Raw genomic sequence first — 23,815 nt, 5'->3', positions numbered from 1 at the left:
ACTATGAATTACTCAAACTCAGGGACAGACAACCAACAACCAGCATTTATTTATTTTATTTGGCCTTGCCGGGTTTTAGTTGCAGCGTGTGGGATCGTGGGAACTCTTCATTTTGGTGTGTGGGATCTAGTTCCCTGACCAGGGATTGAACCTGGGGCCCCTGCAGGGGGCATGGAGTCTTAGCCACTGGACCACCAGGGAAGTCCCACAACTGGCACTTATTAGGCACCAGCTATGTGCCTTGCCTTAGGCTGAGTGCTGCAGAGTTTAAAGAGAGGGACCTTGCCTTCGAGGAATCACAGGCAGAGAAAGAACAGACATATGTGCACATGTGCCAAGACACCAGGCCACCTATGCCCAGGGCCTGATGTGGAGCAGAGGGAGCACTCTAGTCCCAACACCAGATTAACCATCTGCCTGTATCTGGGGGCACAAAGTGAAGTTCCTGTGTTTGGACATCACCTAAAGGCAGCACCTCTAGGGATACCCCCAACAGAGATGCCAGTTGTGAGATGGGAACAGACACAGGAAATGCAGTGGTCCTTTCGATAAATCTGTGCCTTTAAAAGAGAAATGAGCTGGGGCTTTGTTGGTGGGTGGCCTCATCACAGAAGCAGGAAATGCAGTGAGACTAAAAAGCAGTCCTTCCAGCGCTTGTCTGTCCAGGGATTGAACCCAGGGCCCCACTGTCCTGGGAAACCTAAATTCAGAGAGAGGACATTCAGCTGAGATGGCCTGAACCCCAGTGTGCCCAGGTCTCTCCACCCAGGAACCAATGAATCAGAACTGGCTCTGAGAAAAAATATGAGGGCCTTCCGTACACCGATTCCTTGCTCTTCATTTTCCCTTTGGCTGGTGAAAGCTGTTTCCACCCATTCAAGGGAATAAGACTCTTGTGTCCTTCCTTCCTTTATAATTGGTTCCTACTCTCAGAAAAGGCTGGAGGAATTTATCCTTCCTAAAGAGTAAATAACTGAATACATTTTATCATGTTGTCTCTCTTGGGGGTATTTGCATTGAAACCAGGATCAAGGGTTTAAGTGAAAGGAATAAAACACAGACGGTGGGATTTTACATTGTAGTGGATACTGAACAGTGTTTTGGATGGTGGAGTGCTTCTGGATCTTTCCTAATGGTCCCACCTGCTCTAGGCATCTCAGCTTGGCCTCTGAAGGTTAAAGTAGGTCTCCTTGCCAAAGTGTTTCTGTCTCCTCCCCGCACCAGCCATAGGAATCTGACCTTTGGACCTCAGTCTCCTGTTCTGCTGTGAAGGGTTTATGATCAGGGTTGGGGCATCAATGTGAGAGTCTCAGCCTTTAAGTCTTTTTTGTTTCTATGGTTCCTAAACCAGAAATGCTGGACCAGCATAACTAGTAGACATCGTAGCCTGGATCACACTGTGGTTTATTTAGAGCTGGAGATGGGGGAGGGACAGAGGGGAGAATTAGTGGGTGGGAGGGGTGGGGGAAGGGAACAGCTGCTACAGAGCCTACTCTCTGGATATACAGCAAAATTGTGGCTTTTAATACTTTTCAAGGAATAATCGCGTTCAATAAATTCCAGCTGAGGGGGTGGGGACTACCCTCAGATGATTCCTACCCTCCCTCCATCCCCCCAACCGTGGCCTGCCAAGACCCCCACTGGCCCCCAAGCAGTTGGGTCTATGGGGACCTATCACTTCATCTCTGCCCCCTCCTCCTCCTCTAGCCCTGGCTCCCAGCCTCCTTCGGAGGCCACCTAAGGTGGGAGGAAAGGTCCTTGATCCTTCATCAATCACCTCTCCCTGGCTGGCAGTACCCAGGGAAAGGAGTCGCCATCTCCACGGCCACGTTGCACAGTTACCAGCAATGCCAGGAGATAATGACAGGTTGAGTGTTCTCCGCCTGGTGAGGAGTTGCATGCAAATGACTCGGCTCTGAATGAATTTAATTGTCACTGCCTAATGTGGTGGCTCAGACCACCCCTCCTCCCTCCCCTGGTTGGGGGGAGGAGACAGCGGGGAGCAAAGGGGATCCTGTGGTTTGGAGAAGGGATGGCTCAGAATGATCAGTGGGACCCAGAGCCCGAGGGCAAGAGAAGCTGGCATTTCCCCTCTGTGGGGCCAGCCTGCTAGTGCACAGCTGTGAGCAGGGAGCAGGGATTCACCCCCAGACACGATCCAGAGTGAGATGTAGCTCTACAACCGTAAATCCCTTTACGCATCGCAGCTCAGCCGCGAGAGGCTGTCATGTGCCTGCAAGACGTTCCCGCTTGGCCAGCCAAGCCCCGGAAGAAAGGGGAGGGGCTGCAAAGAACAGGCAATAAACGCTCTCCCTGTGTACCGCACGCAGCCCTGCCCCAGCCCACCCTCTGGGACTCTGGCGCGGGTGCTGGCAGAACGGGCACAAAGACTAGACAGGGAAAATGTGAGGGTGATCAGCAGTAGAGACAGCCGATGCATATGGGCTGCTTCCTTCATTTTAGGCATTTTCCTAAACCAACGCTTATTCTCAGAATAAACTCATCCCCTTCTCACCATATTTCTATAATGTTGGATGTGTCACTAGCACCCACCGTGTTTGCAGGTAAGTAAAATGAGGCATAGAGAAGTCAAGTACAGTCATCCCTCGGTATCTCTGGGATAGCTTCAGGGGTCCCACTCCAAAATCTATGGATACAGAGGACCAAGTGTAACTTGCTTCAGATCACACACTGTGGCAGAGCCGATTCAAATACAGAACCTGGCCCTACACTTTGCACCCTGCCATTCCCCTCCATATAGTAAAGCCCCACCGCCAGACCCCAGTTCTCCTAGAGTTACTGATCAGTCCTGGATGCTACTGTGGTTTCTGTCTCTGAGGACACATCATTGTTGGTCTGATGTTTGTACATCTGTGTGTGTTTTGTGCCCATCTTCTGACTCAGCTAAAAGTTATCTGACCCAACCTCGAGCCAGGGTCCTGCAGCCTTTACTCTGTTGGCTCCTGAATTGGAATCCGGAATATATCTTGATAAAGAAGCACGGGGTGGTAGCAGTTGCCTAGTGTTCAGGGGAGAAGTCTGGAGAAGTCAGTGAACAGGTTCACACAGTATGGAGGGGTTAGGGGTGCTGCTAAGCAGAGAGAGCTCTGAACCCCTAACAGGGGCCTTATCTAGAGCATCACCGTTTTCAATCATGCTATACCTTGGGGTTCTATGTAGAATTTCATTTGGAGAAAAGCATCCATACCCCCAAAGAAAAGTTTCCAACGCTACAGGGTTTCTAAGAACCTATTCCTTAATTCTAGAGCCTAAGTAATAAGGAATCACTGAAGACTTTGGATTAGGGAAAATCATTTGGAAATCTCCTTCCAGTCACTAGTATCCCAAGGTTAGGAAAGAGTATGGACCAGAACTAAAGTTGGACATCCAGTGGCCAAGGGCTGGAAACCTGCAAAACCAGAAACCACCCCCAAAGTTTACCCCAAACTGCAACAAAATATTTCACGTTAGATAGTCAGAAGTTCCCTCACCACCGAAAGGAAACTGGTGACGAGATCCACAGCACTGTGATCATTCTGTGACTCCACCATGTTCGTGTTATTTGAGGTCACTGAGTGATTACTCCCCAGGTATCTAAATTCTTAATGTACTTATCCTTTCAAGACTTTGGGCACCAATGTCAAATAAGAAAGACAGTACCAGAGACCCTACTCCAAAAATGGGATAGTCAGAAGCCTTCCTCCGAACTCTCAGAGCTCTTGATCAGTTTAAACCAAAGCAGTTCAGCCCTGATTTTGAGACGATGACAAACATATCTTGGGTTCTGTGTAATTGCACCCCCAGGATGCTGTAATGAAAGTTGGCCCTGCTCCTCCTCACCAAGCAAAGTGCTCCCCTTGCCCCTTCTTCAAGCCCTACCCCCCACCCCTACCCCCAAACCCTGAAATGATAGAGACAGGACAAAGAAACATTTGGAGCTTACATTTGGGGAGTAAGAGATCATGGGTTTTTATGATCCTGAATGTAAACAGAGATGAAAAGCCTGAGTTTCTTTAGAGTCAAGAGCTTCTAAAGTGAGCAGAAAGCATAACGGAGCCCAAACCGAGTTCAACCTAGTTTTCAGTGCTGCACGTTGACTAGCTGCCATCTCCTAAGTCACCCTGTAAAGTGAAGTCGCTCAGTCGTGTCCGACTCCTAGCGACCCCATGGACGGCAGCCCACCAGGCCCCTCCGTCCATGATATTTTCCAGGCAAGAGGACTGGAGTGGGGTGCCACTGCCTTCTCCTGAGTCACCCTAGACACCCATGACATAGCAGGATGTATCTGGGATTGGGATAATCGGAAACCTGAGTTCTGTTCCTTCCTTTGCTCTTCAGTCTGGGGCAAATTGCTGAACTAATTCCTACTCTTCAGCTAAATGGGGTAATAAGTTCTACATTTAGGATATAGGGAAACATTAAGGTTCTATGAAGGCTATTATTGTTTTTTATTTTTGTGTTGTAAAAATGCCTTACACCAAAAGGTAACTGTTGCTCCAGATCTCTTTTACATAGACAGTGAGAGAAAGGAGAGATGGAGAGAATGTTTGAAAGTGTTATATTCTACTTTCTGTCATAAGCAGCAACCATCCACCCTGTTAAGAGAATATTTTTTTAACAACTAAATGACCAAGAAACTTATCAAGTATATATTAATTGTATTCCTCCTGCAGCACCCAACCTAAGTTTGTGGACAGGGCTCAATGTGCCCATACACTCAACAGACTTAATGTATCTTTGGTTGAACTTTTTTTCTTCTTACTTTAAATAATGATGATATTCCCAAAGGTGAAAAAAAAAAGTGAGTTTATGGATGATGATTCTGGGGTTGGCAGTTTTCTTTTCAAATTAGAGAAGGCACATTTAAGCTGCTAAAAGAGGACGTCAGGAGAAGGCAGCACCCTAATGAAAATCAGAAGTAATCCATGGCAGTTCCTTCTCCCAAGCTGACAAAAGCCCTGGCCTTGAACTCAGCATGGGTCTTAACTGTTCAGGGCACTGTTGCCATATACCTGCCTTTCAGTTTCCTCTTGCAGAGGTCTCTCTGGCAAGTAAGGTGCCCATGGCCCTTCTGGTGCTGTCCCAGGTCCTGAAATGTCACGGGTTCTCGGCTTGGTGATTAAAGTGGCTCCAAAGCGCTCCCCTCTAGTCAGCTGTTGTGTGGAAACTAATTTCCATATAATAACATTTTGTTATTTGTAATAAATCATACCCACAGTAAGGTGACTGGGTTATGTCATTATTTGCAAACCTACAGAATGTAATTATAATATGTCTGAAAACCTCCATGCAGAACAGTGCAGTTGCAGCCACAGCGCCATCCAATAATAATAAAAATTTATACTGTGCTTTATGTGACCGCTCATCACATAACCGTTCTAGGCCAGGGGAAAAGAAAGCCCACAGCAGCAACAAATTCACGGATGTGGAAACCTTGCAAATGCCAAACTAGTTGATTCCAAAGTGAAAGCTTGCTCCTGGGTTTCCTCCTCTTTTTTCCTAGGAACCTTTTACAGTGACAGACTGGGAGCCCAGGTTTGCCTCTGCATTCCAAACAAGGAGCTCCTTTTGGAGTTTCCTCTTTATGTGTTAAGTGCACGCGCACCACCTCGGCTGAGGCTGGTTCATAGGGATTAGCTTTTTGAAGAGTGTGCCTGTGTGTTCCCCTTTCACGTCTTTCTCCCTGTGTCCTTGTCTCTCATGCCTCATCTTACTTTTCTAGAATGCACTGTTCCGTTGCTTTCTGTGAGCATAGTAAAGCGTGTTCCAGGGGCAGTAACTGAGACACATCCTGTTATTCATCTTGCATGTTTCCAGCATTTTCTCTTGTTGAATTTCACTCAAGCATAAAAATACATTATTGCACATGCAGTGGGCTCTCCCATACCACTCTCTCTCCTCACAATCTGCCGTTTCCCAGGCCTTTGGCACATCCTGAGATTTTTTTTTTTTTTTTTTCTGAGAAGAATTGCAAATCTGACTGATCAGAAGATACTCTGAGCTTCCAGAGAGGTTGTGTCTCCTGGTAGCAATCCTCTTTAGCATAGAGCTTATATTGAGTTGACCAAAAGGTTTGTTCAGATTTGTCCATAAGATGGTATGAAAAACCCAAACTTTTGGGTCAACCAATAGTTTTTAAAAATCTGGACTAAAGAGTGGCACTCTTCACCATCTAGTACCTTGAGATCTTTTATAATGTCCCCCCGTTTTAGCTGAGGTGGTCTTACTTTTAGTACATGTGTGGTGGTAGCAGGTCACTAGAGTAATTTTGCTTAGGGCTGTGAAATTTACCTTCAAGTCGAAAATTGAATTCAATCTACTGTTTTCGGCAGGAGCTATGGGCTTGTATATACATCTCTTTTCCAGGTATGTCTGCACTTATTGATGCTGAGTGTGCTCATTTATCACAGACAATACAGAACCAAAAAGAATTTATTGTTAAGTTTCTTGCTCCCACGTGATTTGTCTTAGCACTTAAGACGTGACATTTTGTTCCTTCAGTTCAGTTCAGTCGCTCAGTCATGTCTGACTCTGAATCACAGCACGCCAGGCCTCTCTGTCCATCACCAACTCCCGGAGTTCACTCAGACTCATGTCCATCGAGTCAGTGATGCCATCCAGCCATCTCATCCTCTGTCATCCCCTTCTCCTCCTGCCCCCAATCCCTCCCAGCATCAGAGTCTTTTCCAATGAGTCAACTCTTCGCATCAGGTGGCCAAAGTACTGGAGTTTCAGCTTTAGCATCATTCCTTCCCAGGGCTGTTCTCCTTCAGAATGGACTGGTTGGATCTCCTTGCAGTCCAAGGGACTCTCAAGAGTCTTCTCCAACACCACAGTTCAAAGCATCAATTCTTCGGCACTCAGCTTTCTTCACAGTCCAACTCTCACATCCATACATGACCACTGGAAAAACCATAGCCTTGACTATACGGACCTTTGTTGGCAAAGTAATGTCTCTGCTTTTCATTATGCTATCCAGGTTGGTCATAACTTTTCTTCCAAGGAGTAAGCGTCTTTTAATTTCATGGCTGCAGTCACCATCTGCAGTGATTTTGGAGCCCAAAAAAATAAAGTCTGACACTGTTTCCACTGTTTCCCCATCTATTTCCCATGAAGTGATGGGACCAGATGCCATGATCTTCGTTTTCTGAATGTTGAGCTTTAAGCCAACTTTTTCACGCTCCACTTTCACTTTCATCAAGAGGCTTTTTAGCTCCTCTTCACTTTCTGCCATAAGGGTGGTGTCATCTGCGTATCTGAGGTTATTGATATTTCTCCCAGCAATCTTGATTCCAGCTTGTGCTTCTTCTAGCCCAGCATTTCTCATGATGTACTCTGCAAATAATTTTTATTTTTTTATTTCTGCTTTTCTAAATTTTCCAGATGTCTTACACTGAATTTGTATATTTTAATTAGGGGGGAGGGAAGTAGATATTTTTTAAAAGCACTTTAGAGACAGCGGCTCCACTGACTTCCTTGATTCGTATTCTAATGAGTTGCTCCCCAATCTTCCCCAGCCCCACTTGGAAGAAAGTCTTTCTCATTAAAGCCCCCCTACAGTCCTTCCCTGGGGGCTTCCCTGGTGGCTCAGAGGGTTAAAGTGTCTGCCTGCAATGCGGGAGACCTGGGTTCGATCCCTGGGTCGGGAAGATCCCCTGGAGAAGGAAAAGGCACCCCACTCCGGTACTCTTGCCTGGAAAATCCCATGGACGGAGGAGCCTGGTAGGCTACAGTCCATAGTGTCGCAAAGAGTCATACACGACTGAGCGACTGAGCGAGCGACAGCCTTCCCTTGCCCTCATGTCTGCAGAGAAGTATCTTAAGGAAATAGCAAAGGATGTGTGTGTGCATTGTGTGCGTGTGTGTTGTATATATGCATGTGCATGTCTGTGTGAGTGAAAGAGAAAGACAGAGTAAGCATTATATAAGGAAGGAAGAAACTTACCATAGAAATGCAAAACAGGGCAATTGAAGAGAAAGGCTATGGGTGAACTCCAGAGGAGTCCCACCTTGACAAGGATAACAATGAGGAGTCAAAATCCCGCCAGAGAAACTGTCAGAAGGCAAGGGATGACAGGAGAACTGGATAATAGAGAAGGTCTATCCAGAGGGGAGAGGACACGCCCTCTACCCTTCCCTGGCCCGCTTCCTTCTTTAGGCTCCAACTGCATAGGACTAAGGGTAAGAGAGTCTAAGGAGGATGCCACAATCCAAGGGAGGGGCCTGGGAAAGCCAGCCAGAGAGAGAGGACCAAAAAGCTGGAGTCAGAGAAGGAGCTGGGGCTGCTTCAGGATCTTAGGTGGCAGTCGTCTGACCCGCTGGGGACCCCTAGAGTTAGGGTGAGGGTTAGACAGATGTCAAAGCCACAGCACAGCCCCCTGTTTAGTGAAAGAGGCTGATGCTTAGAGGGAAAATGTGACTATTCCTGGAGCCTTAGGACAGGAGGCCCAAGCAGATGTGCCCGCTCTGCTAAGAGCACTGCGAGTCGGATGGCCTTCTCCACCAGGGGTAGCATCACTCACCCCCACTCCCCCAACTCACGTGGGTGTTTGAACAGGGTGGGGGTGAAACAGGCAGCACATCTTATTTTGTCCCAAATGACTGAAGGTGCTCCCCACGTTCAGTGCGTGAAGATGGGGTAGACTCACGAGGGAAGGAGCCTGCCCCAAATGCCAACGTTGCCCCATATTGAGAATGGGAAATTTAGTGCTGAAATGGAGGGCCCAGTATCTGTGCACCTCTTCTGCAGTTCCTTGAGGTTTACCTTTAGAGCCTCTTGTTCCTTTTCTCTCCTGTGGCAAGGATGAGGAAGGCTGGAGTCTCACCTCCCTAGATAACCATGCCAGGGGAGGCTGGGCTGCCTGTTTAAAGGGCACTTAGAAATACAGCTGATACAATACAGTGCTGTGAAGAGTATGGGAGCCCCACGTCTTTGTGATGAGCAAAAAGAGGCTCCCCACTTTGCTTCTGTGAGGACCTCAAATCCAACCCTGGCCTTTACCTAATAAACGAGGTTCTAGTGCTGGCCTGGCACGAGACCTCTTGGATTAGGGGTGGTAAGAAGCCTGTGAACCAACCAGGGTGATAGTCAGCCTGACGCTCCCACTGCAGGGAGCCTGGGAGCCTCTTCCACTCTCCCCTTTCGTCTGTCAGATTCTAATTAAGGGACCCGCACAGCAGCCCTGGGGTGCCGCCTGAGTGACCTGGGCCCACAGCCCCAGTGAGGCACGTGGAGAGGCAGCTTCGTGGCTGCCAGGGGGGAAATCTGCCTTTTTAGGGAAAGTGTGCAAGAGACAGGTGTTGGGGTGGAGCAGACAGCTGTGCTGGAGGGCAGAGGATGGCTTTTTTACTTGGTTCTGAGGCCAGAGTTTGCCCACCACCGAGCATCTCCTCTGTGTAGAACAGTTTGGCCAGATACTGCCAAGGGCAGGACAGACAAACACATGACCTTTGACCCTCTGTCAATGGATTGGGAAGCTGGGCTCCTCCCACCACTGGCTTTTCTCCCCTCAGAAGTGACTCAGGAGTGCCAGGTCCTGTGCTGGACACTTTGGACACCTAAGTTCATGTCAGCTTCATGCATCCCCTGAGGTGGGCGCTCTCGGCCATTTGTAGGAGAGAACACTGAGCCTGGAGGAAGTGACCACACAAGGTGACCATGTCAGAGTTCATGCCCAGAGCTGCCGGATGCCTGAGCCCTTCCTCCTGAGCCTTGTCAGGTTGCCGCAGCAGCCGGAGCTTGGGCTCTGGGACCAGGCTGCCTGGATTCAAATCCTGCTTCTCCATTTGCTAGCTGTGTGACCCCGAGGCGTGAAATCAACCTCTTTATACCTCAGTTTCCCCATCTGAAAAATGGGCTAATAATAGTACCTACCTCATAGGGTTATTGAAGGGACTGTATCATTGAATACTGTAAAGCACTTAGAATACTGCTCAGCACACAGTGGGTGCTGCATAACTATTAGCTATTAATTCAGTGACTGCAGTCCATAAGGGAGCCCAGGCTTCCTTATCCAGTCTCCGAGAGTGAGAGACCTTCACAGTTAGGTGTCAGGGTGGAGGGATTTTTGTAGACCTGTGACAGACTTAGGGAAGATATAGGGAAGGAAAAGACATAGGCCCAGCTCTCAGGGGGCTTTCAGGAAAATGAAAGACCCTGGACATGCATGGCAGGACACACACACCCACCCACCCACCCACCCACCCTGAATGATGATAGTGTGAGCTCTGGGTGTGCCTGCCGGACGACTTCACTCCAGGAGCCATGGAACCATGGCTCCATCCAGGCTGGCTGGTGTTCTCAGCTGACTCGGCGTCCAGGAGGAGGTACACTGTGAGTTAGGGAGCAGAGGGATGATAGGCTAAGGCTTAGGAGAGAATGTGAGATGGCAAAACCAGCAGCCCAGAGCTGTGGAGAACCTGGTTGGGTATGCTGGGCCCCTGATGACTGGTGTCTGAGGCCCCGGCCCTCACAATCAGCGCAGTTCCCACCCTGGCCCAGGGGTCCTCCTCCTGCCCCCCTGGTGGAGAGGACCAGCTCAGATCAGGAGCCTGGGCCCAACCTGGCCCAGGGTATCTGAGCCGGGGCCTGTGGCCCAACCCCCAAGCTGTGGCCTCTCCTGCCAGGTCCTTGTGGGATGCCCCCTTGACCCAGGCCTGCCTCCCCTCTGTCCAAACCTAGAGAAACCCACTTGGAACCGAGGTCAAAGACCTAAGAGCCCGTAGTCTCTGATTAGGAGCATTCAGAATGGAGGTGGACCCCAGGAACAGGCTACACCAGGAGGCAGAGTCCTAGGGAAAGAAGAAATTCCCGGAGCCGCCTCCCTGGCAAGCGCGCCTCCCTCTTTCCAGAATGTGCAGTGAGCAGGGCTCCCCGAGGCTTCAGTGACACAGGAACCTGAAGGAGAGAAGTTAGACGCCAGCACCAGAATCCACTGAAAGCCCGTCAGAAAGCAGAGGTAATTTACGAGGAGGACGCTGAAGCAATGCAGGCAGAGCAGGGGAAGGAGAAGGAGCGCAGCCCAGACACATAAATATCAAAAACAGAAGCGTGGGTTCCTACCTCTGCACGTCCCCAGACATATAATATTACCGATCGCGGCTTGCATGGCGCTCGCATATTCCTGCCGCTCGGATACGATACAGTAAATGCATTGTGACAGTAGCTGAGTGGATTCTACGTGCTGAACAGATGTCTTCTAGCAGACGAGGTTTCTGTGACTGTATCACATTGTGCTTTCATCAATTATACATCACTCCTCATTACAGAGGCAGGCGCTCATGACGGCGTGCATGGCTAGGTAAGACACCCGGCCAGACTGAGGAGTGGAGGGCAAACTCTGGGGGAGCTGGGATGCCCACTGGGTCCTGGGGATGCTGGGACCACCTCCTCTCCCCAGAGACCCCACATCACTCCTCCTCCCTGCTGCCTCTTTCTAAGTCTTAAAACCCTGTTTCCTACACTAGCTGAGCTAGGGTGATTTTTTTACCCCCTTCAAAAAATAATAATTATAAAGCATTTCAAAGGGTGTAAAAAAATGAATTGCAGATGCCCATCACCCCATCACTCAGATTCAACAACTATTAAGATGTGTCTACCTTGGCTTCTTGCCTCTCCCCAACTTCATGCTCAAGTGTTTGAAAGTTACCCCCAGGCCTCTTGTGATTTTGCTTCTATATAACTCACTTGAGTCTTTCAAATATGGCCATTTCCCACAGAACCATGGGCTTCCCATGCAAAGAATCCACCCGCAATGCAGGAGATGCAGGAGACACAGGTTCAATCCCTGGGTCAGGAAGATCCCTGGAGGAGGGCATAGCAACCCACTCCAGTATTCTTGCCTGGAGAATCCCATGGACAGAGGAGCCTGGTGGGCTACGGTCCGTAGGGTCACAGAGAGTCGAACACAACTGAAGTGACTGAGCACACACGCATAGAACCATGTGGTCATTATCACTGCTTATAAAATCAACAGTACTTTGTTGTCTTCATGCAGTAGTCAGTCTGAAATTGAGGGTCTTTGAGATTTATGGCCACACGTCTCTTAACCATTGCTCTGTGACTTCCCCAACCTTGGCCCCCCACCCCGCCAACTGCACTCTTCTATGAGAGTGTGCTCTTTCTACAGCAGCTCTTTACTCTCTGATCCCCAGACCCACCAGGAACTCAGGTAGTATTCTGCCTTCAGCCTCATGCCCTTCCTCTAGGCTATGGCAGGGTCATAGGTGTGAAGAGGACCTATTGCTAACCCCTGGGAACACTTCTGTGGGAGGAATGATCCTTCCTGGCAGGTGTTGGGGCAGGAAAGTCAGTTAATGACAGCTGAGACATGCCAGGCTACTGCTTTGGGGTATAAGTCAGTGCTTTCCAAAATGTGGTGCACAAGGGCAATTCTATGGGATAGATAAGCATTAACAACAACAACAAAAAGAACTAATGTATTTATTCTAATCTTCATTTTGAAATGTCAGAATTGTACATCAAGCCCATGATTTCATAAATATCATTACAGTGAATGAGGCCAGGCAAAAATGTTTGGCAATTTTAAGGTCGATTTGGAAAAATATGTTAAATAAATAATCATACAGAGGTATTTGGATAAGGCAAAAAAATTCCTAGTGTGACCCAGTCCCTGAAGTCTAAGAGCCCTGGTACAATGGAAGGAGAGGAGGTTTAGACTAAGGTCATGTTAGTCCAGGCTTTACTAAGACCCCTGCTTAGTTATTAGCCAGCAAGCAAATCACTTCTCTTGTGGCCTCGCTCTTTCACCTGTACAATGGGGCTATGCCTGTGTACCTTGTTGATGTCAAGCTCAAAAAGGACAACTAAGACAAAGACAAGTTTTAAAAATATTCTAGGAACGCCCCTGATTTAAGCCGTCTGTACCTCCTGTCACTCACCCCACTCCCAAGGGTCTGTGCAACACGAAACCTGGATCCATCCACTCCCATCAGCTCTAAGTGCTTCAGGTCGTTAAGCCTGGCCATTGTAATAAGCATCGATTACCATTAGCAACATTATTATATTTACCCAAGATCCCTGGTGCGTACGGAAATGCAGAGGGCTCTCCCGCATCTTCTGCTTTACAAGAACGATTTGCCGTGTCTAAAAACCATTTCTAGAATTAATTTGCCTACTGCAAACAATTTATATTAATGAAAACACATTGAGTTGGGGGAGGTTGGCGGGGGGTGTTCTGCCTGCAGAATATGTTTGCTTTGTTCACCTAGAATAAAAAGAGTTTGTGTGCGTGTTTGTTTTGAATAAATGAATAGTTGGGTGACAGGAGGAAGGTCTGCCCGTGCATCTGATCCAACTCGGTCTAGCATTCCTCTCCAGGGCGGATGGGGACATGGGCAGGAGACAGGGCCGGGTGCTTACGTTTTAATACGCTATGATGTCTGTCATCTGCTTCTCTGTATTTACGACCCCCTCACGCTCGCATTTGATCGTGGTGGAGGAGGAAGCTGCCACCCCCTTCCCAAGTCACACCCAAGGCTTGGAGTCAGCCCAAGTGGGGGCCTCTGAGTCCACAACCCCAGCCCTCCCTGCATGAATCTCTGAAAACCGTGCCCTGTTCTTTGCAGCAGCCACTCTCCCCCTGTGTGTGCTTAGTTTATTTATTTGGGTCAATGAGGCTCATTTTCCTCTCTACAGATGGCAGCAGGGTCCCCTGATCCTGCATGATGTTCCCCAATTGTCAGAGCAGGAGGGAGATGGGAGGAAGAAGAAGGGGAGAAGGATCCAAGGGGGTTGGGGGCTGTGAGAATGGGGACAAGAACCCCAAGCCAACCTCACGCATCCGCTTCCCTTCCTGGGCATTGATGTCAACATTTGGGTCGCAATCTCCCCCACCCCGCCCCACTGGATCCTTCCGTTTGTATACAAGCATCTCAGATGTTTCATGCTCGACAATCCCTTGACGACAATGTACTTCAGAGCTTTCTCCAGCAGCTGAGCTGAGGCTGTGGGGTGTGAAGGCTCCGGCTCTGCCTCGCCAGCATCCAGGGTACATGTGTGTTTGCATAATAACCTACAAAATGCTTCTTGCCCCTCGATGTGCCTGCTCAGGGGCCTCAAGGAGGAGGGCTTTGTCATCACGGCTTTGTGTGGGAACTGCAGCCCATGTTAGCCTGGATTAATTTGCCCCTGCAGTTTGCACGGGCTACCTAAGGTCAGAAAGGAAACCAGAAGTGATGAGAATGGGCCCTCCCATGAGCAGGGGGGCACTTGGACCTCAGTGAATGCACCCCTTTGTCCAGAGAAGGGAAGGCTGCAATACCAGCACACAGTACCCTCCCAGGAGGAGCCGCTGACAAAGACAGCAGCCTCCGGGGTGTGTAAGATCCAGACCCCGGTGCCAGACAGCCTGGGCCACTCCCAGACCTGCCAGCTTCAAGCTATGTCCCCTTAGTGCCTCAGCTTCCTCACTCTCGAAATGAGGGTAACAGCGGGAACCTGGCCCAGAGGGTTGTCTTGGGATTAAATGAGTTCATGTCACCAGTGTGCTTAGAATGGCACCCGCCAGGCTGAAGTGCAATGTCAGTGTTTGTGAAGTAAATACAATGCACTGTGTCACCCCAGTGGTGAAAGGCTTCCTGGAGGTTTAGAACGATAGTGTCACCAGGTCCCAGAGGTCAGACCTCAAGATCTGAATCCTGGATAAAGAAGCGCAGGGACCTTCAGGCCCAGGGAGGCTTCGCACGGCCCTCCCACTGACCCCTACCCCACCGAGAAGGGAGCCCTCGAAAGGCCTGCATTGGTGCCGGCTTGCTCTGCCTCTGCCTCTCGGTCAGGTGGGAATAAGGGACACAGAGGTGGTGTGAAGAGCAGTAAGGGCTCTAATCCTGAAAACCAAGGGAGGCTTTTTTTAAAATTTGCAATTCCTTCCCTTTCAATCTCCACTCCCAGAAGAGTAACTGCTCCGATTCTGTCCCCTGCCCCGTTCGCTCATCATCTCGGTGACGGCTCTGCGGGACAGCCAGGGCTCCAGGCTGCAGAGAGACTTGGAGAACGTTGGTCTGACTCACCTCTGACAGGCAGCTCCTCCATCTGGGGTCCCAGGCTCCCTGGAGGAGGCGGGGGTGGGGGGGATGCCAGGGAGATGTCATCAACACTCAGAGCCGGGACCAGGCTGACGGCACTTTTTACATCCCTCAGACCTGCAGCGGGGCTGGGGAGCAGAGCAGGTGCTGGGAGGCAAATCGCAGGGTCACAAAGAAGCGAGGTGGTGGCAGGGGAAAGGAGAGTGGAGGGTGGCAGCATGATGGGGAGGTTGGAAGGGGCATGGATCTGGGTGTCAAGAGCCTGCCTCACGGGAACCCAGGCTTCAGCATCTCCTAACTGGCTGACTTTGAGCAAGTTACTCACCTCCTTTCACTCTCAATTTCTTCAACTATTAAATAGAGATAATAATAGTGTCTGTATCACAGGATTTTTTTTTGAGAGAGAGAATTAAATGAGATGCTCGTAGCACTGATTCATTGCCTGGCACGTCAGCTATCTCGGTTACCCAGACAAGTGAAGGCAGTGGTGACAAGTCTTGGCCTCAGGAGGCATCCCCAGGGGTGGCAGAAATAGGAATGACTCCTGGAAAAAGTTGGGTGGATGCCACGGCATGTGGCCACCTGCCCAAAGAACTTGTCCAGGAAAGGGCCACCCTGACTGTATATCTGTCCTGGAGGATGAGATCAGATAGGACTGTAGGAGGCTATTGGCTAGTACCCCCAAGGGGCCTCACACCTTGTGATAATCACTGTGCTCCAGAAAGGTGAGCTTGGCCTTGGCACTGGGTGGTCTTTACCCCCAAAAACCAAGGTGCCAGATGCCAGATCACTGAAACCCTGGGAGATGTCATCCTAGGTCCAGAAAATGGTTTCTCCTCCAGGAATCAACCTCAGTCAATGTCCTTTAGTGGATAAGAAAGCACTGTATCGCCCAGCTCATGGAAAGGCTGGGTTCTGAAGCCTCTTTCCTGCCCTTAGAAACCCATCACAGAAGCATGGGCTGGACGGAGAGAGGGAAGTCTTCTTCTCTGGAAAGTTCCGGCTGGCTCCCTAGATCCAAAGAGCCTTGCAAGAAACCTTCCTCCAATTGTCTTGATTGAGCACATTGGGCCCCTTCCCTCCAGCATTTCCCCTCTAGCCAAAGAGAAGTGAGGCCAAAGACTGGGGAGCTGGAAGGGGCAGGCGTCAAGGGTAAGTCCCTCTTCAGTTCCCAGGACATCCCTGGAAGAGGAGAGAAGCAGGAAGGCCTGTCAGGAAAGAACCCTGGGGAGAGTTCTGCCTACCCTGTGGCATTAGCCCCCTTCCCAGCACCACTGAGACCCCAGCTGTTGCTTCAGGAAGGGAAATGGGAACTGGAGAAAACAGGGTTCAATCCAGCGCTGCTGTGGACTCTCTGATCTCCTGAAAAGGTTCAAGATTTAGATTTTGTGTCTCATGGTAAGCTTCAGTCTGCCCAAAGGACCAGTGGGATGTGTATTTGGAGCATAGGCAATAGGGTGTCTGGAAAGAGAACACTGGAAAAAAGAGAGTGTCTTTGCCAGGACTGACTTGGGGGAAGGAGAAGGGTGAGATGCATTCTTAGCCCAGGGTGAGCTTTATTATAAGTGGTACCCTACTTTGGTGGGGGTTAAAGGGCAGGCTGCCCTAAACCTAGGGGCTGGGAAGTTAAGGACAAATGTTGATCTTCCCACGGGGATGTTGCAAGGGGGTAGGGGGCCCTCCTTAACTCAGATGGCTACCTTGTGGGGTCACAACGGGAGATATGAAGGAATGCCTGTGTCCTGTACCTTGGGGGTGGGGTCCGCAGTTTCCCCATCCATCCTCCCATGGAGCCCAGATCGTGCTCTCATGTCCACAGATGGAAGAGTGGGTAAGGTGGGAAGCAGGCAGCTGCGAGGTGCAGAGAACAGAGCTCCGGGTCCAGAGTCGAGAGCCCTGCATTCTCATCCTAGCTCTGCCACCAACTGTGTGACCTTGGGCATGTCCCTTCCCCTCCCTAGTTTCTGTAAAAGGAGGAGGTTGGTCCAACTGGCTCTCAGGTCTCTCCTCCTGGATTCTAAGCTTCTAAAAGTGGCCAGTCACACCAAAGGCATTCATGCCGTTATCAGCAAACATTTACTAAGAGGCTCCCCTGCTCCAGGCATGGTGCTGGATAGTCAGAACACCCGGATAAATCAGGGAGCATCCTGCCCTCAGGGTGCTCGAGGGGACAGACCCATGGTATAAACGCAAATGCTATGAGAACATGGAAAGGTGTGATTCATTCTGACAGGAAATTGGCCAAGAAGGTTTCACAGAGGAAGTGACATTTCAGCTCAGCCTCCAGGAATGAATGGGGGTCCCCTGCCCTGGCGACTCGCACTCCCTGAGCTCCTCGACAGAATGCACCAGCTTTGCCACCAGTCTTGTCCTGCTGCCTCCTCCTCCGACACAGCTCAGTGAAGACCAGCAGGGGGTGCTCTTGGAAGTCAGCTGTGCGACCCCAGAGCCCCAGTGACATCCCCAAAATACCAGTGCCACTCTGTTTATGCATTCGTACAGATGGATTTGGAGAAACTATGAAACCACTCACTTGAGACAACAGATGACTCCCCCAAAATCATCTCCATTTGATTTGAAATGCACTTTAAGGGGTCAAAAATATGAATTCCTAATTCTGCTTTTCTGAGCATCAGGATGAGATGAGTCACATGGAAACATTGAATGACTGTGAAGAGAGGAAGCCCAGAATAACCCCAGGGTAGAATATTGGCAGAAATTATCTGGACGGTATCATCAAAATGAAACAGTAGCAAATAGTCAGGCCATCCATTACTAACTCATCATCTTCGCTCTGGCTCTAAGTCACGTTATAATAATAAGAGGTAACATTTTCCTCGGACCAGCCCTGTGCGTCATCCTCCCAACAACTCAGTGAGGTCGGTCCTGCTGTCAAACCAGTCTACAGAGGAGGAGACCGAGTACCCTGGCCTGAGCCCGCGCTCTTTTCCTCTGTGCCACACGTGAATGTGCCATACCCTCTCTGTTCAGTGGGGACGATGTGCATATTGATTTTTCCTGACTTAGAACATGGGACAAATAGTAGACATGCCAGGAGCCAGCCAGACCCTGAGAATGTTGCTCTGAGGACCCTGAAAGGTGGAGACAGAAGCAATCTAGTTTCACCCTAAACAAGTCTTATTAATCCACCAGGTGTCCAAGGGGCGCTCCCTGGATCTGGGCAAACCTGGTTCCAGGTGATAACCTGACACAGGTCCAATGGCAGACAGATACCTTGCTTTCCAGCTCAGCTTTGAGATTGGTTAGTGAAAAGGAAAGTGAAAATGTTAGGTGCTCAGTCCTGTCCAACTCTTTGTGACACCATGGACTGTAGCCCACAGGCTTCTCTGTCCATGAAATTCTCCAGGCAAGAATACTAGAGTGGGTAGCCATTCCCTTCTCCAGGGGATCTTTCTGACCCAGGGATCAAACCTGGGTCTTCTGCTTTGCAGGCAGATTCTTTACCATCTGAGCCACCAAATGCCCCATCTCAGGATTGAGTTTGCCTCTCTTCCCCCTGTTCCAAACCCTCCAGGAGTTGGTAGGACTCTTTACCTGGTGGGGTGGGAGTGAGGGTGTAGGGCAAGTGGTGAATTAGACTGAGATCCTGGCATCTGAGTCTCCATGTAGAAATGGAGCTAGAACAAAGCCAGGATCCCTGCCCCTCAGGGTTAGAGCCCAAAGTTAGAGACGAGGGAGATGAGGCCGGCATGAGTCAGTCATCTGAATGCAAGAGGACAGAAGCGGAAAAGAATTTAAATGTGTTTCTATTTTCTTAGTTCCCTGAGGGTCCCTTAATGTTGCATGGGGAGGTAGGGGAAAGGCAGTGGGGAGTAGAATAATCTCCACAAAGCAGGCTTGGCCCTTGGCCATGAGAAGATGACTCCCCACAGGGCACCAGGAAGCCCCCATCCCCACCCCCAAACGTCAGAGTTTCTTTCCTTTCCTGAAAGCGTCACGCCTGTTAAAATGCAAATTCCTGGAGAAGAGCCATGCTAGACCATCAGTCCTTTTTGCCCACTGTCTGACGGGGCCCAGCATCCCTCACCAATCATAGGGAACGTGGGGTGGAAAGGGCCTCTAAGATCTCTGGGTTCAGCCGCCTCCTATGTAGTGGAGGAAGATGTGGAGAGGGCATGACCTGTCACAAGGAAGTGGGGTTAAGAAGGGGTCTGGGGCTATGCTGTCAGATGCTTCCCGAAGGACTCACAGGCTAATCGGGGGGCAGAAGCAGACAGGGACTTGGAGCGGGGTGGCTAACAATGCAAGGCTAAGGGCAATGGCTCTGTGACAGGGGATAAGGGAGAGAGCAGTGTGGGCTGGGACCATCAGGAAAGTCACCCAAAGAGCTAGGGCTGCAGCTGAGCCTTGCAGGGTGGCAGGTATTTGGATTGAGATGGGTAAGGGATTCACATGGGGTGAGATGGATCAGGCCGTGGAGGCTGAACAAGCAGGCTTACATTTTGGAGAGCATCCATTAGAGAAAGGGGAGCAGAGGACTCTTGAGTAGAGGGTTGCTGAGGTGGGAGCAGTGTTGAGAAGATATGCATGACAGAAGGGTAAGCAGAAGGAACTGGAAAGGGACAGACATAGAGGCAAGGAGACTCAGATATGAACGGTCTGGTGATGGAAGAGGCATTGATAGAAAAGAAGAAATGAGGGGCAAGGATCCCAAGACTGTCCAGAGCCCCCAGAGCAACGTGGGGAAGGAAAAGGCCATGGTTTCATGAATCAGAAAACCACCTCGTCACTGCGTGACCATGAATCACTCGCTTCATCTTTCTAGGCCTCAGCGTTCTCATCTGTAAAATGGGAATGGCTGTATTAATAATATCCCTGCCTCCTGTGCAAAGTTGTTGTAAGAACGAAATGAGATCATGATGTGAATGGATTCTGGGAAGAGTGAAGGGCCGGGAACATCTTCTGGTCCCCTTTCCCTCTTGAAAATCAGTACTGAAAAGCCACGCTCACACCCTAAGCTTCAGCACATTCAACCTTATTCATTTCAAAGCACAAATAGAACCTCTTTCTTTCCAGCACACTGGGATAAACTAACCAGACTCCTGGTGGCCAGAAGTTGCTATTTGGGGCCCAATCCACTGTGCGGGCCCCACTCAGCAGCACTGGGGCCCATGGGAATCCACATCCAGGCACAGACATGATCCACTAGCCAGGGCACCAAGCTCAGCCAGCCCCAGAAATGGAGGATCCTGGCACTGAGGCTGGGCCCTGTGGCTTCCTTCCTCTCCCTTAGAGTCTAGTCCTCTCTGGTTTTCACTCAGTAGGCTTGCGGGCCCCTCATTCTCCATCCAACCATGAGCAACCCTCCCCCTTCCTCCCCACATGCTTCCCCAGGCATCCTTAGGCATAACCATTTAATTTATTTATATTTATGAAACCTCCAACTAGGTCAATGCACTTTCATGCACATCTTAATAATTGTTGATATAGTGGGAGGGGTGGGTAGAGAAAAGGGTCACATGGGCTGTGGAAACTGGCTCATCCCTCTCTCCACCAGCGAGGTCATCAGGGACCCAGTGCAAGGAAAATGCCTTTGTTGGTGTACTAATTGCTGAGTCCGTATCAATGCTGCCTTCCACAGCCCCCGTCAGCACTTCTCCAAAGAAATGGAGAAGGGTTTTGTGGTTTCAAACCACATTGCACCCCCAGATCCCATTGGACTTGTAAATGGATGCAGAGCCCCAAATCAACAAAGCAGCAGCTGAGATGAATTTAGACACTGAGTCCAAAAGAAAGCAGGCTGTGATTCTCCCAAGAAAGGGAACTTAACCTTACTCTTCTGCAAGTCCTTGACTCCTTTCTTGTCCCCTGCACTCACCCTGTCTTCTCAAAATGAGCTTGCTCTTACTTGATCCAGAGACCTCCTTGAGAACTGTGCTGTGTCTTACAGGAAGTTGTAACCTAGGGATCAGCTGCGGGTCTCTAATTCATACACAAGAAGTGAATTTTGACGCAATAGGAATGAACTCAGAGAACAAGAAGGGCCTCTGGAAAAAAAAAGCAGGATCAATTCAAACCATGAATCAAGTCTGCTGTGTTGGTTTCTAGAAAGACTATAATACCCTGCTCTGCTGACGGAGTGTCACAGTGATTAAATCCATGGGCTTTGAGATCAAAAATCTGAGTTGAAATCTTGGTTCCAATTAACTTACCAGCTGAGTGACCTTCATCAAGTTAACATTTCTAAGCCTCAATTTCCTCGTCTATAAAATGGGGATAAGAATAGCATGTAATTCAGAATTGTCTTGAGGATGAAAAGAGATAACATGTGCATGTAAAATTCTCAGTGTGTGGAATTTACATGCATTAATCTCAATGCATTATGCTCAGATGCATTGTACTCGGTGAAAGAAGCCGGTCTCGAAAGGCTACCTGCTGTATAATTCCGTTTATATGACATTCCAGAAAGGGCAAGACTACAAGGGCAGAAAACAGATCAGCGGCTCCCGGGAGCTGGGGGTGGGGATGACCACAAAGGGATTGAAGGAGTTTGGCAGGTGACGACATTCTTCTGTATCTTGATTAAGGTGGTGTTTACAAGACTATCGGTGTTAGTCCAGATTTTTAGAACTGCGCACTGAAAGAGTGGGTTATACCGAATGCAGATTGTACCTCATTAAACCTGACTCCTCCAAAAAAAGAGAGGATGCATTCATGTAAAATCCTAAATGTATGCTGTTTACTAGAAAACTACGCTTTCATGGGTAGTAGGCAATATATGGTGACTCCTCTTATGATCACTCTGGTGGGGAGTCCCTGCCTGCCTCAAAGCCCACAGGCACCACACATTCTTCAAAGGGGCGGAAGGGCTGAGTTCCCCGAGGAGACAACCTTGATTAGCCTCCTTCGATGGTCCCTTCCAGTCTGTGACATTTGCTAAAGGTACCCCACCTCCTTGGCTCACCACGGAATTTTGCGTGCGAATGACTGCGAGTTTTTTGTTCTGGTTTGAAGACCTTGGCAGGCTGGCAGACCTGGGGCCCCAGCCTCAGAGCTTAATAGCCACTTTCTCAACTCCTGTCATTGTTCTGTAATCTGTATAATTTTAGGACCCTGTACGGCGCCTTCTCTAGGCTCATGGTTCCCATTAATAATCATGATCAGCACTTACCTAGGTGCTTTTCATTTTCAAAGCCCATTAATTAACACTAATTAATCCACACAGCAGTGCTGGAAGGAAGGGGAGCTATCATTATCCTGGTTGTAAAAAAAAAAAAAGAAGCAGAGACGAGGAAGGCTCCAGGTGACTTGCCTGTGGCTGCAAAGGGTAGGAAGGGATGGGGAAATTCTAGGCAGAGGATCCCGGGACCCAGGTCCCAGTTCAAGGCTGCAACTCTCAGTAATGATTCAAATGACCAACATTTATTGGGCAACTACTGTGTGCAGGGTACCCCACAGAGATCTTTCCTAGCATTTTCTCAGTTCATCATCACAGCAATCCTGTGAGCACCTCTGACTATGAATCATTCCTTTTTATGAAGAAAGAAATGGAGAAACAGAGAGATGAGCACCTGCCCAAGGTCACAGAGTGCGCACACAGTCCAGACTTAACCACTCATTGCTCTCACTCTACCTCCTGACCAGACCGCCCCTTAGAGTGAACGTGACCTCAAGTTCCTGGAGGTGGCACCCAAGTGGGACAGGTGCTGGGGACTTTGTATTGTTCTCAGTATGTACAAGGAAGGATGGAAAGGAGCTTTGGAGGCAGCCAACCCAAAAAGTAGAGAACAAAGCTAACCCAGAGCCAACCCAGTGCACATAGCATCCCCCCACCTCCTGATCACACTCTCTCCCCCTTCTCCTCCAGTTCCTTCCTTAGCCCAGGAGAAGACTATCTGTTCATGCTCTTCACCAACATCTGTGGAGCTCAGCACAACCCTGAGCTCTGGGAGCATCTAAAGATGAGTCAGGCCCGGTCCCTGTTTCCATGGAATTCACCGTGTCTCCTAGAAGCAGAGCTTTGAAGCCGGAAACATCCAGAAAGCTCAGGGGCTACAGGAAGCAGTGAAACTCTTCCCTAGTTACTCTATATTCAAAGCTATCTTCTTGTGCTCCACAAAATTTGTACACGGAATAACATAATTAATTATTCAATATTCTTTTTTTGGATAGAGAATGTTCATTTTTAATTTTTTTAACTTCTTACACAATTTGAAAAAATATTTTTAGTGGGGTTTTGGGTATTTTTTTTAATATTCATTTATTTATTTGACTCAATTTTGAAATTTATTTGGCTGTGCTGGGTCTTACAGCACACAAAATCTTTCATTGTTGCAGCATGAAGCGATACACTTGGAGAGAAGTAGGTGGATCTGGGATACATTTGTTGATCAAGTCAACAAGACTTGCCAATGACTGGATAAGGGCAGAAAGAAAAAAGGCTAATGCATGTATTTTGGGATTAGCATCTGACTAGATTAAAATGGGAATAGAGTAGATTTATGGAGACTAGGAAGGCTGGAAGAAACAGGTTGGAATGCTAGGTTCTGCTGTGGACATGTTACCTTGAAATGACTGTTAGACATCCAGGTAGAGGGGAAAAGTTGGCAGTTCTTTTCTTACTGTGGGACGATTAGGGCTACAGATTCAGACCTGGGAAGTCGTTGGCAGATGAGTAGGATTTAAAGCCATGAAAGTAGATACAGAAACCAAGGGAGAGAGTCTAGATAGAGAAGGAGGTTTAGGACATTGCTGTGTACCCCTATTTAGATGTAGAACAGAAGAAAGGAATCAGGAAAGGAGAGGGAGA

General features: G+C 49.1%; 1 protein-coding gene across 1 annotated transcript in view; it reads left to right on the top strand.

Annotated features, from left to right (window-relative positions):
* Positions 1–23,815, top strand: part of DSCAML1 (DS cell adhesion molecule like 1) — a 366,160-nt gene that overhangs the window by 209,466 nt on the left and 132,879 nt on the right. The window lies entirely within an intron of this gene.

Source organism: Bos taurus, chromosome 15 (assembly GCF_002263795.3).
Source record: "Bos taurus isolate L1 Dominette 01449 registration number 42190680 breed Hereford chromosome 15, ARS-UCD2.0, whole genome shotgun sequence".
Taxonomy (NCBI): domain Eukaryota; kingdom Metazoa; phylum Chordata; class Mammalia; order Artiodactyla; family Bovidae; genus Bos; species Bos taurus.
Note: the sequence above shows the minus strand (reverse complement) of the source record. Positions and strands in the feature narration are given on the sequence as shown.